The sequence below is a fragment of the Sorex fumeus genome, unplaced genomic scaffold (assembly GCF_029834395.1).
Source record: "Sorex fumeus unplaced genomic scaffold, SorFum_2.1 ptg000131l, whole genome shotgun sequence".
NCBI classification, from domain to species: Eukaryota; Metazoa; Chordata; class Mammalia; order Eulipotyphla; family Soricidae; genus Sorex; species Sorex fumeus.
Window position 1 is genome coordinate 20,981,362 of NW_026606188.1, and position 14,444 is coordinate 20,995,805.

A 14,444-nucleotide genomic window follows, 5' to 3' on the forward strand; every position below is an offset into this window, starting at 1 on the left:
TCCTTTGCTTAAAGCAATTAGATCAGTTTTATTGATCTAATTTTTGTGCATTTTCCCCTTTGAATATTAAAATAACCATTCCCACTCCCAAAGTGCAAACATTTTTTAAGATTTTTATTTTTGAAAAAATTAATGTTTTCCCTTTTCAATTCAAGTCCTGCACTTGTTTAGAATTTGCATATGCTTTAGAGAGCCAATTATATTTTCCACATGGACAACCAATTGTCTCAATGTCGCATGCCAAATGATTCCTCTCTTCCCAGCTAATCTTCAAGGCCTGCTGTTCATAGAGTGGGTTTGTATCAGACATGCAGAAGCTTGTTGCAGAGCTCTCTAGCTGGTCTTCTTAGGAACAAATACTTTCCTATTCCAGCATCTTAATTACCATAGCTTGAAATAATACGTGACCTGGCAGAGAAAGTCATCTACCTTGACTTCTTTTTCAGAAGTGCATTTTGATATGTATGGCTTTTTGTTCATACATCTGGATATTAGAAGTAGCTAACTAAACTCCCTGAGACCTCTTTGAGATTTTTATAAGTATTGCACCATTTTTGTGGCTTAATTGTAGGAAAATGAATATCTAAAATGTTGAGACGGCCTGCTAGGTCTGTGACAAGTGTCTCAATTTATTTAGTTTTTTTTTTCAGAGCATCTTACAATACATTTTTATGTGCCTCTTCATAAAGATCTTGCATATCTTTTATTACATATATTGCTAGAGACAGGACATTTGCAGGGAGCTCGAATATTTATATAGCTTCTTTTTTGGAGGAAAAGAGGGAGGAACTGCTTCTCCTCTTATATTTCCTTCACGAGATGGGAACATCACCTGCAAAACAATTCTGACCTGTATTCACTCCTCACTCACACTGGTCTGGGGGGAGGAGAAGCCACATAATCTGATTAATAGCTTGGAAGGACAAACTTGGCTTTCTTGCTCAGCCCCTTCTTCCCTTCCTCCTGGGAGCTGCTCAGTCTATGAGAACATGTGGTCTTAATTACTGTAAGCCATGCAGAAAGCTTAACAGAAACGATGCTTCTCTATAGGAGCGCCTTTTGTAGTTCCTATGCTGCTAGAGACTTATTGGATAAGGCTGTCTAATTCTGAAATTCAGGCTTATGAATCACTCTTATGTATAAATGTAAGTCACACTCTCAAAAATCAATGTTATTAATAATCAAAGTGTTTCAGCCTCTTTCTTTCTACTGTTTGGTCTGGTTCCGACTGAGAAAAAGAATGCTGCTAATTAGGCTCCTTTCAACTTTAATACAGTTAAAAATGATTTTATAACCAGATACTGCCAGTGTAAAAGATACACAGTAGACCTGATCTTGTATTTTGGCAAATATTGGCAAACATTCTGAATATAATAATTTATATTAAGGAAAATATTTAAATACTTAATTCTATAAATAGTTATAAGAAAAATGTTTTCTGGGTTTTCTTTGTCTTGTTTTTGTTTGTTTGTTTGTTTTGCTATCTCAGCAACCTGATGCTCTTTTTTTAATTTTAGTTTTTATAAAGTTGTTCATTATGATTTAGTACATTCAGTATTCCAACACCAATCCCATCATCTTCCTACCTTGTCTTGTTTAGTTTGGGGTAGGGTCACACCTGGCAGTGCTCAGGCTGACTGCTGGCTCTGTGCACAGGAGTAACTCCTGGTAATGCTGTCCCCTCGATCTTGAATCATATTCTACCCTGGCTGAGTTCAGAAAATGTTCCCATTAACTTAAGTCTTCAAGTTTTGTTAGCATAAAGTTTTCTATTATATTATTTTGTCATCTATGTAATTATTTATATATGTCACTTCTATTTGTTCAATCTCACCAACACTTCTTTATTTTCCAATTTATTCCAATGATTAACTTAGGCTTTAAAGGTTTTCTAGCTTTTTTTTTTTATACAGGGGAGAGTGTGAACACAGTCCCCCACTACCACAAATTATGCAGTCGAGCTTCCCACATTTGGGGAAATCGCAGGGGTCAGTACATCCAGAGGGCAATGGATAAGCCTTGCCCTGGGAAAACCACCTTTGTGATTATGGTATCTTCCCTGCCTGGTAAGTATATAGCTTAATGTTTATGTTAAATGTCTGTTCCTATATTTATTATTCCCCTCACTCTACCTTTTTAAACTTGTTATGTTTTCTTTAACTTAATTTACTAAGTATCACCTAGCTTCTTTTTTAATACACATCCTTGAAATTATATATTCCCCTCTGAGTATAACTTTAATACTACACGAATTGTTACTTTATTGTTATTTCTTTCAAAAGAAAAGATACATGCAGAAAACTGTATAGATGTGTATAGTTAACTAAATGAGATTAAAGTCAACATCTTTGACCCCACTACTAAGGTAAAAAAAATTGTCAGTCCTAACAGCCAAGAATAGCCGAGATAAGTACGAGGAGGTTCACTCCATGGCTTGGAGGCCAGCCGCATATGCTATGGGAAAAGGCAACTCAGATAGAGAAGGGAGCACCAAATAAAGGGTGTTGGGAGGATCCTCCCAGGATGAGAGATGCATGCTGAAAGTAGACTATAGACTGAACATGATTGCCACTCAATGCCTCTTTTGCAAACCACAGCACCCAAAAGGAGAGAGAAAACAAAAGGGAATGCCTTGCCACAGAGGTGGGGTGGGATGGGGGATTGGGGCGGTGGGAGGGATACTGGGAGCACTGGAGGTGGAGAATGGGCACTGGTGGAGGGATGGGTACTCAATCATTGTATAACTGAAACCCAAGCACAAAAAATTTTAAGTCTACAACTGTACCTAATGGTGTTTCACTAATAAAAAATTAAAAAAAAAAGGAATCTGTACCTGCTATACACACACACACACACACACACACACACTCACTGACACACACATACAATATCTAATAAATATTTTATATATAGAATATTTATTATATATTGTTTAACTTTCCCATTTTCTTACAATGAAAAAATAGTTTAATGATAAAATGATAGGTTTAAAAGCAAAATTTCTAACACAATATGAGACTGACACCCAAGGACAGTAGAGACAAGGGCCAGAATATTGCTCCATAGTTGGAAGCCTGCATTATGAGCTGGGGGAGAAGTCAGCTGGAATGTCAGTCAGGATGGGATATGTGTGCTGAAAGTAGAAAAAGGACCAAACATGATCCCTTAGAGAAGGGATCACTAAGTCAGTGATGGTTGGAGGGATCATTCGGGATGGAGATGTTGCTGAGAGGCTGAGAGTAGATAAAGGTCCAAATGTGATAGCCTCTCAGTATCTATATTGCAAAACATAATGCCCAAAAGTAGAGACAGAGTAAGGGGGAAATTGTCTGCCATAGAGTACGGGGAAGGGTTGGGATGGTGGTGGTGGGTGGAGGGTGGGGGATACTGGGGATATTATGGTGGAAAATGTGCACTGGTGGAGGGATGGGTATTCAATCATTGTATGACTGAAACTCAAACATGAAAGTTTTGTAACTGTATCTCATGGTGATTCCATTAAAAATATAATTTAAAAAAAGGAAAAAAATTGTCAGTCAACTGCATTGAAGCCCCAACTTGCTCAGTTATCTTGTATTCTGGGCAAGAGAGATAGAATCTCCAGCACCATACATGGTTCCCCCAAGCACAGCAAGGAGTGATTCCTCAGTGCCAGTGAACCAGGAATAAGCCTTTAAGTCACTGTGGATGGCTTGAAATAGAAACAAACAAAAGTATAGTCTGACTTTCAGACCCACTTTTAAGGTTTTCTTGTGCCCCCACCCCCACCAGTATGTATTCCTTTACGCTATAACATTTAGTCTTTTTTTTTTATTGAATCACTGTCAGATACAGTTACAAAGCTTTCCTGTTTGAATTTCAGTCATGCAATGATCTAACACCCATCCCTCTACCAGTGCACATTCTCCACTATCAATGTCCCTAGTATACCCCCGCCCCTTATAAGCCCTCACCCTGTCTCTGTGGCAGACAATTTCCCTCATACTCTCTCTCTACTTTGGGGCATTATGGTTTGCAACACAGATACTGAGAGGCTATCACGTTTGGTCCTTTTTCTACTTTCAGCACACATATCCCATCCTGAGAGCTCCCTCCAACCATCATTGTCTTAGTGATCCCTTCTCTATCCCATATGCATTCTCTCCCAGCTCATGAGGAAGGCTTCCAATCGAGCAATCTTCCTGGCCTTTGTGTTTACTGTCCTTGGGTGTCAGTTTCATATTATGTTATTTTATAGTTCACAAATGAGTGCAGTCATTCTATGTCTGTCCCTCTCCTTCTGACTCATTTTACTTAGCATGATACTCTACATAGCAATCCACTTATAAGTAAATTTCATGACTTCATCTTTCCTAACAGCTGCATAGTATTCCATTGTGTAGGTGTACCAAAGTTTCTTTAACCAGTTGTCTGTTTTGGGGCAGTCGGGTTGTTTTCCATATTCTTGATATTGTGAACAGTGCTGCAATGAACACATAGGTGCAGATTTCATTTCTGCTCTGCTTTTTTGCACCCTCAGGACATATTCCCAGAAGAGGTATTGTGGGGTCATATGGAAGCTCAATTTCTAGATCGTGAAGTAATGCCCATATTGTTTTCCAAAAAGGCTGGACCAGTCGGCATTCCCACCAACAGTGAAAGAGCTTCCTTTTTCCCCACATCCACACCAAAACTGGTTTCTTTGTTCTTTTGAATATGTGCCAGTCTCTGTAGTGTGAGATGATATCTCATTGTTGTTTTGATTTGCCTCTCCCTGATGATTAGCAACATAGAGCATTTTTTCATGTACCTTTTTTGCCATTTGCATTTCTTTTTTCTGGAAGCTTCTGTTCATTTTTATCTCCCCATTTTTTGATAGGCTTGGAGGTTTTTTCTTGTATAATTCTACTAGTGACTAATTCTAATATATCCTGGGTATTAATCCCTTATTAGATGGGTATTGGGTAAATATTCCATTCCATGGCATCTCTCTGTATTTTGATCACTGTTTCTTTTGAGGTGCAGAAGATTCTTAGTTTAATGTAGTACCATTAATATAGTTTATTTTTCCATATGAATTTCAGGAGTGTTTTGTCTATTTCTTTGAAGAATGTCATTGGGTATCCTGATAGGGACTGCATTAAATCTGTATAATGCTTTGGGGACTATTGCCATTTTGATAATGCTAATCCTCCCTACCCATGAGCAGGGGATGTGTCTCCATTTTCTAGAGTCCCCTTTTATTTCTTAAACTAGAGTTTTGCAATTTCCCCTGTATAGATCCTTTACCTCTTTAGATAAGCTGATTCTGAGGTACTTGATTTTCTGAGGTTCTATTGTGGAGTTTTTTAATATCTCTTTCGTCTCTTTCATTATTTGTATATAGAAAAATCCTGGAATTTGGGTGTTAATTCTGTAGTCTGCCACTTTACTATGTAAACCTATTGTTTCTATGAGCTTTTTTGCAGAATTTCTCAGTGTAGTTCTCATATCATCCACAAATAGTGGTGGCTTGACCTCTTCCTTTCCTATTCATATAGGCTTGATATATTTTTCTTGCCTAACTGCTATGGCCAGAACTTCCAGTACTATACTGAATAGAAGTGGCGAGAGCGAGCAATTACCTTGTCTTGTCCCTGATCTTAGAGGGGAGGCTTTTAATTTCTCACCATTGAAAATGATGTTTGTCATGGGTTTGTGGTAGATGGCTTTGACTATATTGAGGAAAGTTCCTTCAATGCCCATTTTGCTGAGAGATTGCATCATAAATGGGTGTTGGATCTTGCCAATTGCTTTCTATTCACATCTACTGATATGATCATATGGTTTTTATCTTTTCTTTTATTGATATGCTGGATTATGTTGATTGACTTACGAATGTTAAACCATCCTTGAATCCCCAGGATGAATCCTACTTGGTCATGGTGTGTGATCTTTTTTATGAGTGGTTGGATTCTGTTGGCTACAATTTTGTTGAGGATCTTTGCTCATAAGGGATATCAGCCTGTAATTCTCTTCTTTGTGGTATCTCTGTGAATCGTTTTAACTAAAGAGGTGAAGGATCTATACAAGGGAAATTACAAAACACTACTTCAAGAAATAAAAGAAGACAGTAGGAAATGGAAACACATCCCCTAATCATGGAAGGGAGGATTCTCATTATCAAAATGGCAATACTGCCCCAAACACTATACAGATTTAATGCAGCCCCTATCAGTATACCCATGATATTTTTCAAAAAATAGATAAAACACTCCTGAAATTCAGATGAAACAATAAACCCCCACAAATAGCTAAAGCAATCTTTGGGAAAAAGAAAATGGGTGGTATCACCTTTCCCAACTTCAAACTGTACTGTGAAGTAGTAGTAATTAAAACATCATGGTACTGGGCTATAAACAGATCCACAGACCAATGAAACAAAGTTAAATATTCTGTCACAGACTCTCAAATATATGATCACTTAATCTTTGACAAAGGAGCAAGAAATGTGAAGTGGAACAAGAAAAGTTTCTTCAACAAGTGTCCTGGGAAAACTGGACAGCTACCTGCAAAAAAACGAACTCAAACCTCTGACTAACACCAGGCATAAAAGTCAGATCAAAGTGGATTAAAGACCTCAATATCAGACCTGAATCCATAAGTTACATGGAGGAAAAAGTAGGCAGAACCCTCCATGACATTGAAACTAAAAGCATCTTTAAGGATGAAACACCACTGACCACTTGCTTAAGTGGAAACAAACACAAACAAATATAAACAAATATAAGTAACTGCCTTCTCCCCTTTGGAAAGAAAGATGGCAGCCGCTTGGGAGCCTGGTGGAAAGCCAGGTATGAGCCGGTGGTAACGGGGTGACTAAAACCTCATGGGAAGGGAGGCACTCTGGGCTCGTCCTTCACGCCCTACCGAGGTCACCAGTTGTCCCCCACGAGCGGCTCTCCGGCCATGGCTCCAGAGCACAGACACCAATCTCTTAATTATCTGACTCTCAGTAGAAATACTTCCAGGGCTAATAAATAAAATAGCAGAAATCCAAAACCGCGCGGCCGCTATTGCGGCCATGCGACATCATTTAATTCTTGAACCCAGTTGTAGAAAGCAAATCATTTCACAGTGCTTTTTCAGCATGTCTGATTGGGGGGGGGGGGGGTAAATTCTAAATAATAATGGTGCATCTTTTATCGAAACAATGAATCTAGTCAAAGTAGATAGAGTGTTAACTAGAATTCATCTGCCTCACAGGCATTGGGAGTGGTTTATTGGGGTTCTTCGTGGTGAAAAATAAGTATTGGTAAAGGAAAATGTGTTTGATATTTGCATGATCAAGACCTAAACCTGAAAGCTTTGTAACTTTTCCCACAGTGATTCAATAAATAAATAAATTATAAAAAAAAATTAAGTAGCTTCTGCACCTCAAAAATATAACAATGACCAAATTACAGAGGGAGCCCATGAAATGGAAAAAAAATTATTTACCCAGACACATCAGATAAGGGATTAATATTCAGGATATACAAGTCATTAGTGGAACTGCATAAGAAAAAAAAAACCTCTAACCCCATCAAAAAAAATGGAGAGAAGAAATGAAAAGAAACTTTCTCACATCCCACTTATTTTTAAAATTGAAACAATTTATAGACGTTCAGTAGCTTTTCCACAGTTTTTTCACTACTATTTTCATAATTGATGAAATCATATCTTTATTCCTCTTTCAAGTGATTTATATGCAGTGGGACAAGAGTAACCTCAAGGAAAGAGCTACTGCTTTCCTCTTCACCTACCTCAGTCACACAGGAAGAGTCTGGGATGCAGAGATAGATGGTCAATGGTAGAAGAACAATTTCTAGGAAACTTTAAACTGCTCTATTCTATGCCCTAAAAGATATTCCCCTTTTGGTTTGTGAAAACCTTCCATCTCTGATCAATGAAGATGCCGCTGAGAAGTCAGAAGTGACTTTTCCCTCCAAATGTTATTTTTAAATGTTTCCAAAGAAGATTTAGGACCTTCAGAACTGGCTTCTCTATTAAGCTGAGTAATTTCAAATATTTGAGAATCAGGCTTGTAAACGTAAACTGCATCATTCTGGTCTACAACAATGCAGAGCAGTTGACAAAGAAAAGGTGTTAACCCATAAAGCAAAATTTATGGTCTTATAACCCCAACTTGTAGTTCAATTCTGCTATTGTTGCAGACCTGTCAATTGAGAGAGATGGTGACAGGTCAAGAAAAAGCTTTGTTAGAAACAAGTCATCAGGTTGGAAAACAGAGGACAAACAAGTTTAAAGTAACATCTTATTTGTGGCTACAAAAAATATTTTTTATAAAGAAAGAATTAGGGAGGCACTTTTTTAGAAAAGATGTGTAGCAGACCAGCGGGTGCCAGAATGAACAATGAATTCTCCCTGAGCTGATCTATGGAGTCACAATCTATCTACAAACTTAACAAAGTAAGTGTTAAGTTTTTGAGAAAGGACATTCAGCTTTGGGGTAAAGGAAAAGTTTAGTAACTGTCTTGCCCAGAAGTGCTGCTGCAAAAGAAAATCATTTTAGTCTGGTAAATAGTTCTATAGCCTTATGACCTTTGTCCCTGGCCCACGTCTCTCAACTTGGAGTCCAGGGCTTAAAACTTCCTGTTTACCTAATCTAAGCCTTAGGTCCCTCCCAATGACAATGCCTCCTCTTTTTCCTATTGTCCAAGTTCTTGAATTTCTTGGCAGTTTTTTCCACAGTTGCAGTCTTATAATTGCTGGTTTGTGGAAAAAGGTCAGAGAAAAACTCTTGAAGACTGGGGATCCTGGGTATTGGGTGAATCAAAATTTCTATTGCAGGGGCGAGAGACATTATACAGCAGGTAGGCGTTTTTGCCTTGCACACGGTCAGGTTTAATTCCAACCATCCCATGTGATCCCCTGAGCACCACCAGGAGTAATTCATCAGTGCATGCATAGCCAGAAGTAGCCCCTGAGAATAGCTTCATGGGGCCCAAGCAAAAACAAAATAGAATTGCTATTGCAATTGCTATTGCAGTCTCCTGCCCCCACACCTGGCTGTCCTCACTGGGACCCCTTGGAGGGAGGCAGGTTGAGTTCCCCCCACACCCCCCGAGCAGAGTTCCAGCAGCCGAAGATCTCTAGAACCAGCCACAGCCATTCTGAGACCACTCTCCACACGTCCGGACAAGCCTCATGCATGAAGGAACTGGCAGAGGAACCCAGGCATGTGGGTCCCGGGGCTGAGATCTCCAAGCCTGCTCGGATTGAGACTGGGCCTTTTCTATCCAGATCCCCCATCTTCCAGTAGGTAGGCATCAAACCCACAAGCTGCCACCAGCATCAGATTGGTCCCATCAACGGCCAAGACGCAGAGACTATAAAACCCAGCTCCCGGAAGCGTACTGCCGTGAATCTTATTATCTTATTTTTCCTTTGGAGAACCCGGCAGGTTACTGAAGGTATCCTGCCCGCACGGCAGAGTCTGGCAAACTTCCCGTGTCGTACTCAATATGCCAAATACCAGTAACAATGATTGGTCTCATTCTCCTAATCCTGAAAGAGCATTGAATATGGCTCTTTTAAAATCTCAGTTTTGCCAGCACAATTTATTAAAGAGGCTTTCCCTGCTCCATTTCACTTTTCTTGCCCCCTTATCGAAAATTAGATGATTATATGTTTGGGAGGAGATGTCAGTATATTCAACTCTATTCCATTGGTCTGCAACTCTGCCTTTGTTCCAGTACCATGCTGTTTTGATTATTACTGCTTTGTAATAGAGTTTGAAGTTAGGGAGGTTGATTCCTCCCATTTTCTTTTTCCCAAGAATTGCTTTAGCTATTCGTGGGGGCTTATTGTTCCATATAAATTTCAGGAGTGTTTGCTCCATTTCTTTGAAGAATGTCGTGGATATCCTTATAGGGATTGCATTGAATTTTTACAGTGCCTTGGGAAGTATTGCCATTTTGACAATGTTGATTCTCCCCATCCATGAACAGGGGATATTTAATAAATTGTGCTCGCAAAACTGGACGGCTACATGCAAAAAAGTGGGCTCAGATCTCTGCCTAACGCCATGCACAAAAGTAAGATCGAAATGGATTTATGACCTCAACATCAGACCGGAATCCATAATGTTTATTGAAGACAAAGTTGGCAAAACTCTCCACGATATTGAAGTTAGTGGTATCTTCAAAGACGTCACGCCACTGGCCGAGCAAGTGAAAACAGAGATAGACAAATGGGACTATCTTAAACTAAGAAGCTTCTGCACCTCAAAAGAAACAGTGATCAAAATACAAAGACAGCCTACAGAATGGGAAAGAATATTCACCAAATACACATCCGACAAGGGGTTGATTTCAAGGATATACAAGGTACTGGTTAAACTACACAAGAAGAAATCACCCAACCCCATCAAAAAATGGGGCGAGGAAATGAACAGAAACTTTCACAAAGAAGAAATCCGAATGGCAAAAAGGCACATGAGAAAATGCTCTACATCACTAATCATCAGAGAGATGCAGATCAAAACAACAATGAGATATCATTTCACACCACAGAGACTGGCCCACATCCACAAGAACAAAAGCAACAGGTGCTGGCGTGGATGTGGCGAGAAAGGGACCCTCCTTCACTGCTGGTGGGAATGCAGGCTGGTCCAACCCTTTTGGAAAACAGTATGGACGATTCTCAAAAAATTAGAATTCGATCTCCCATTTGACCCAGCTATAGCACTCCTGGGAATATATCCCAGAGAGGCAAAAAGGTATAGTCGAAGTGACATCTGCAATTGTTTGTTCATTGCAGCACTCTTTACAATAGCCAGAATCTGGAAAAAACCTGAGTGCCCGAGAATAGATGACTGGTTAAAGAAGCTTTGGTACATTTACACAATGGAGTACTATGTAGCTGTTAGAAAAGATGAAGTTATGAAATTTACATACAAGTGGTACTACATGGAAAGTATCATGTTAAGAGACATGAGTCAGAAAGAGCGGGATAGACACAGAAAGATTGCATTCATCTGGGGAACATAAAGCAACAAAACGGGAGACTAACACCCAGGAAGGGCTCAGATTAGTACCAGGAATTTTGCTCCATGACTTGAAGGCCAGCCACATGTGCTAGGTGAGAAGGAAGCTCAGATAGAGAAGAGAGCACCAAATAAAGGGTGTTGTGAAGACCCTCCCAGGGTGGGAGAGACATGCTAAAAGTAGTCTATAGACCAAACATGATTGCCACTCACTGCCTCTCTGGCAAAACACAGTACCCAAAAGAAGAGAGAGAGAACAGGGGGGAATGCCCTGCCACAGCGGCAGGGTGGGACGGGGGGGGGAGGATGGGGGGTGGGAGGGATGCTAGGACCCGTGGTGGGGGAGGATGGGCACTGGTGGAGGGATGGGTACTTGATCATTGTATAACTGAAACCCAAGCACAAAAATTTATAAGTCTATAAGTGTACTTCATGGTGTTTCACTAATAAAAAATATGATAAAAAAAAAAATCTCAGGGCTGGGAAGAAGGAGACGTTACCGGTGCCTGCTCAAGGCAATTGACAAACAACAGGATGATCATGATCATTACATAATTTGGTCCCATCAGTTTTTTTTCAGGCTTGAGTCATAAAAGCAAGGGAAGAACTTTTCCTGTCAATTTCCTTTAAAAATCTATTTAATTTATTTTAATATTAAAATCTATTTAATTTCCACTAAATAGATCTTTTATTCAATGATGCCCTATACTATTTCTGTAAGGTTTCCCTATTTAGTCCCCTTGGATAAATTGATCCCAGAAACCTCTCACCAATTATTACTGAGGGGAAAAAGTACATGCATTTTAAACTTCCACTCAGGTTATATTAACAAAATTAATTTTCCAGTGTTAACTGAATTACTATGGAAGTGGTTGGGTTTGGGAGTTCTCAAGATTATAGCCTCAAGTACACAGACACTAATAATTTTGAGATCCAACAATATTACTCATGGATAAGATCCATTTTAGGAATAAAAGATTGTCATTGGACCTAATTGTTCAAATTGACGACACAAAGCTGTTTGGAACCATTCGAGTGAACTAGCAAATTAAGATTCATTGAACAAACAAGATTCAATATAATTTAAAAAAAAATAGTGCCCTGAAGCAAAGAAAAGAGATTGAGGGTTTTTTTAAAAAATAAGGATAAAAGTGGTCTTAAGCATGGCTGTGGCTGGAACCGGAGGTTTTCAACTGCCGGGGCTCTGCTCGGGGCGGGGAGGTAAACTCAACTCACCACAGTGAGGAAAGCCAGGCGCACAGCAGAGTCTGGCAAACTCCCCATGTCGTATTCAATATGCCAAAAACCAGTAACAATGATGGGTCTCATTCTCCTGACCCTCAAAGAGCCTCAAATGCGGCACTTTCTGAAATCTCAGGGCTAGGACAAAAAAGACATGACTGGTGCCTGCTCGAGGAAATTGATGAACAATAAGATGACAGTGGCAGTGACAATGACAGTGAAGGATAAAAGTTGAAGTATTTAGATTAAAATATTTAATTGCTTCACTACTAGTATCCACAAAAGATCTAATTGGTGGCATTTCTATAGAACTATTGGACACCAAATATTAAATAATGATAACCTATGATCGAATGATTCAGCACCTCCATGATTGTGCAAGGAATGCCAAGAGAGATAACCACAAAAAACCGCCTTTCTTCGAACACTCTTGAACTTATTTACCAACGTGGCTTGGCACATGCCTCAGGCAACCGCATGCGAACATCTGAACTGGCAAAACAATGCAGAGAAGCCATCAAGAATGACCTCAAAAACAGGAGAGCAGCGGTGCTGTTAGATGTGGCAGAAGCCGGGAAAAGCATTCGTAATGCCTGCCTGTCCTTCACCAACTACAAGACCAAGATGACTGCCCTACAACATCCTGATGGATCTATCACATCTTCCAGAAGGGCAATGGAGAAGATTATTCATGACTTCTACTCAGATCTCTTTAATAGCCACGTCTACTTGCCCACATACCACATTCTGCATGATGGATATGTCATTCCCAATGTTCTCCTTTCCTAAATCCAACATGCCATCTCATCGGTAAAGAAACAAAGACCCAGAAAAGATCAGACCTGAACACCTGAAGAACTTACCATCAGTACTCATCAATACACTGGCTCAGCTCTTCACACGCTACCTGTCTGAATGCAAGGTTCCACCCCAATGGAAAACCAGTAGGACTTACTACTATACAAGAAGGGAGACATCCACGACATTGGCAACTATCGCCCAATCAGCCTATTGTCTGTCATCTACAAACTGTTCACTGGAGTCATCCTGAATAGGATTAGCAGAACACTAGATGAAGGACAACCATGTGAACAAGCCGGATTCTGAAAAGGATTCAGTGCCATCGACCATATCCACACGATTACTAAGCTCATTGAGGTTTCTCAGGAGTTCAAGATGCCGCTCTGTCTAACATTCATTGATTTAAAGAAGGCCTTTGATTCTGTTGAGACGGAGTGGTCATAGAAGCCCTAGCCAATCAGGGCGTACAAACTCAATACATCAGGATCCTTCGTGAGCTCTATTACGGATTCACTACCAGGATCTCACCATTCTACAAAGAAGTAATCATCCATGTCAAGAGAGGGGTTCGGCAGGGTGATACCATTTCACCAAAACTCTTCAGTGCCACCCTCGAGAACATCATGCAGCGACTGCAATGGGAAAGAATGGGAGTGAAGATAGATGGTCGGCAACTACACCACCTCTGCTTTGCTGATGACATCGTTCTAATAACACCAAACATCAGCCAAGTGGCACAAATGCTGACTGACTTCAACCGTGAGTGTGGAAAGGTCGGACTACAGCTGAATCTTACGAAGACAATATTTATGAGAAACAGCCTTGTTCCTGACGCTCCATTCGCTCTCAATGGAACCACCATCTCCAAATGCAACAGTTATATATACCTAGGTCAAGAAATCAACATCATGAATGACCTGGCACCTGAGTTACGCAGGAGGAAGAGAGCAGCTTGGAATGCCTTCAAGAGCGTTGAAGAAATAACTAAGAGGACAAAGAACCCCAGATATGAGCACATCTCTTCGATTTCACTGTTCTTCCTGCATTAACATATGCCTCAGAGACCTGGGCCCTACGAAAACCAGATGAGAATGCTATTTAGGTCTCTCAAAGAGGAATCGAAAGAGCTATGCTTAGAATATCACGATTCACTCAAATGGGAGATAGAATCCTGAGTTCTGATCTCCGTCAACACTCAAGAATCAGGGATGCTGTCTCATTTGCCAAGGCATCAAAAATCAGATGGGCTGGACATATAATGAGGTTCACAGACAACCGCTGGACTAGAGCCATTACTGACTGGATTCCACGGGACGTCAAAAGATCGCGTGGACGCCCACCTACAAGATGGTCAGACTTCTTCATCAAGACCCTGAATGATTGGTTTGAAGCT

The 14,444-nt window shown here is 40.1% G+C and overlaps 1 non-coding gene across 1 annotated transcript; it reads right to left on the reverse strand.

Moving 5' to 3' along the window:
• Positions 1–1,910: 1,910 nt before the first annotated feature.
• Positions 1,911–2,074, reverse strand: LOC130015823 (U1 spliceosomal RNA). The gene has a single exon (XR_008791151.1). It is a non-coding gene; the product is annotated as a U1 spliceosomal RNA (small nuclear RNA).
• Between the last annotated feature and the right edge of the window lie 12,370 nt (positions 2,075–14,444).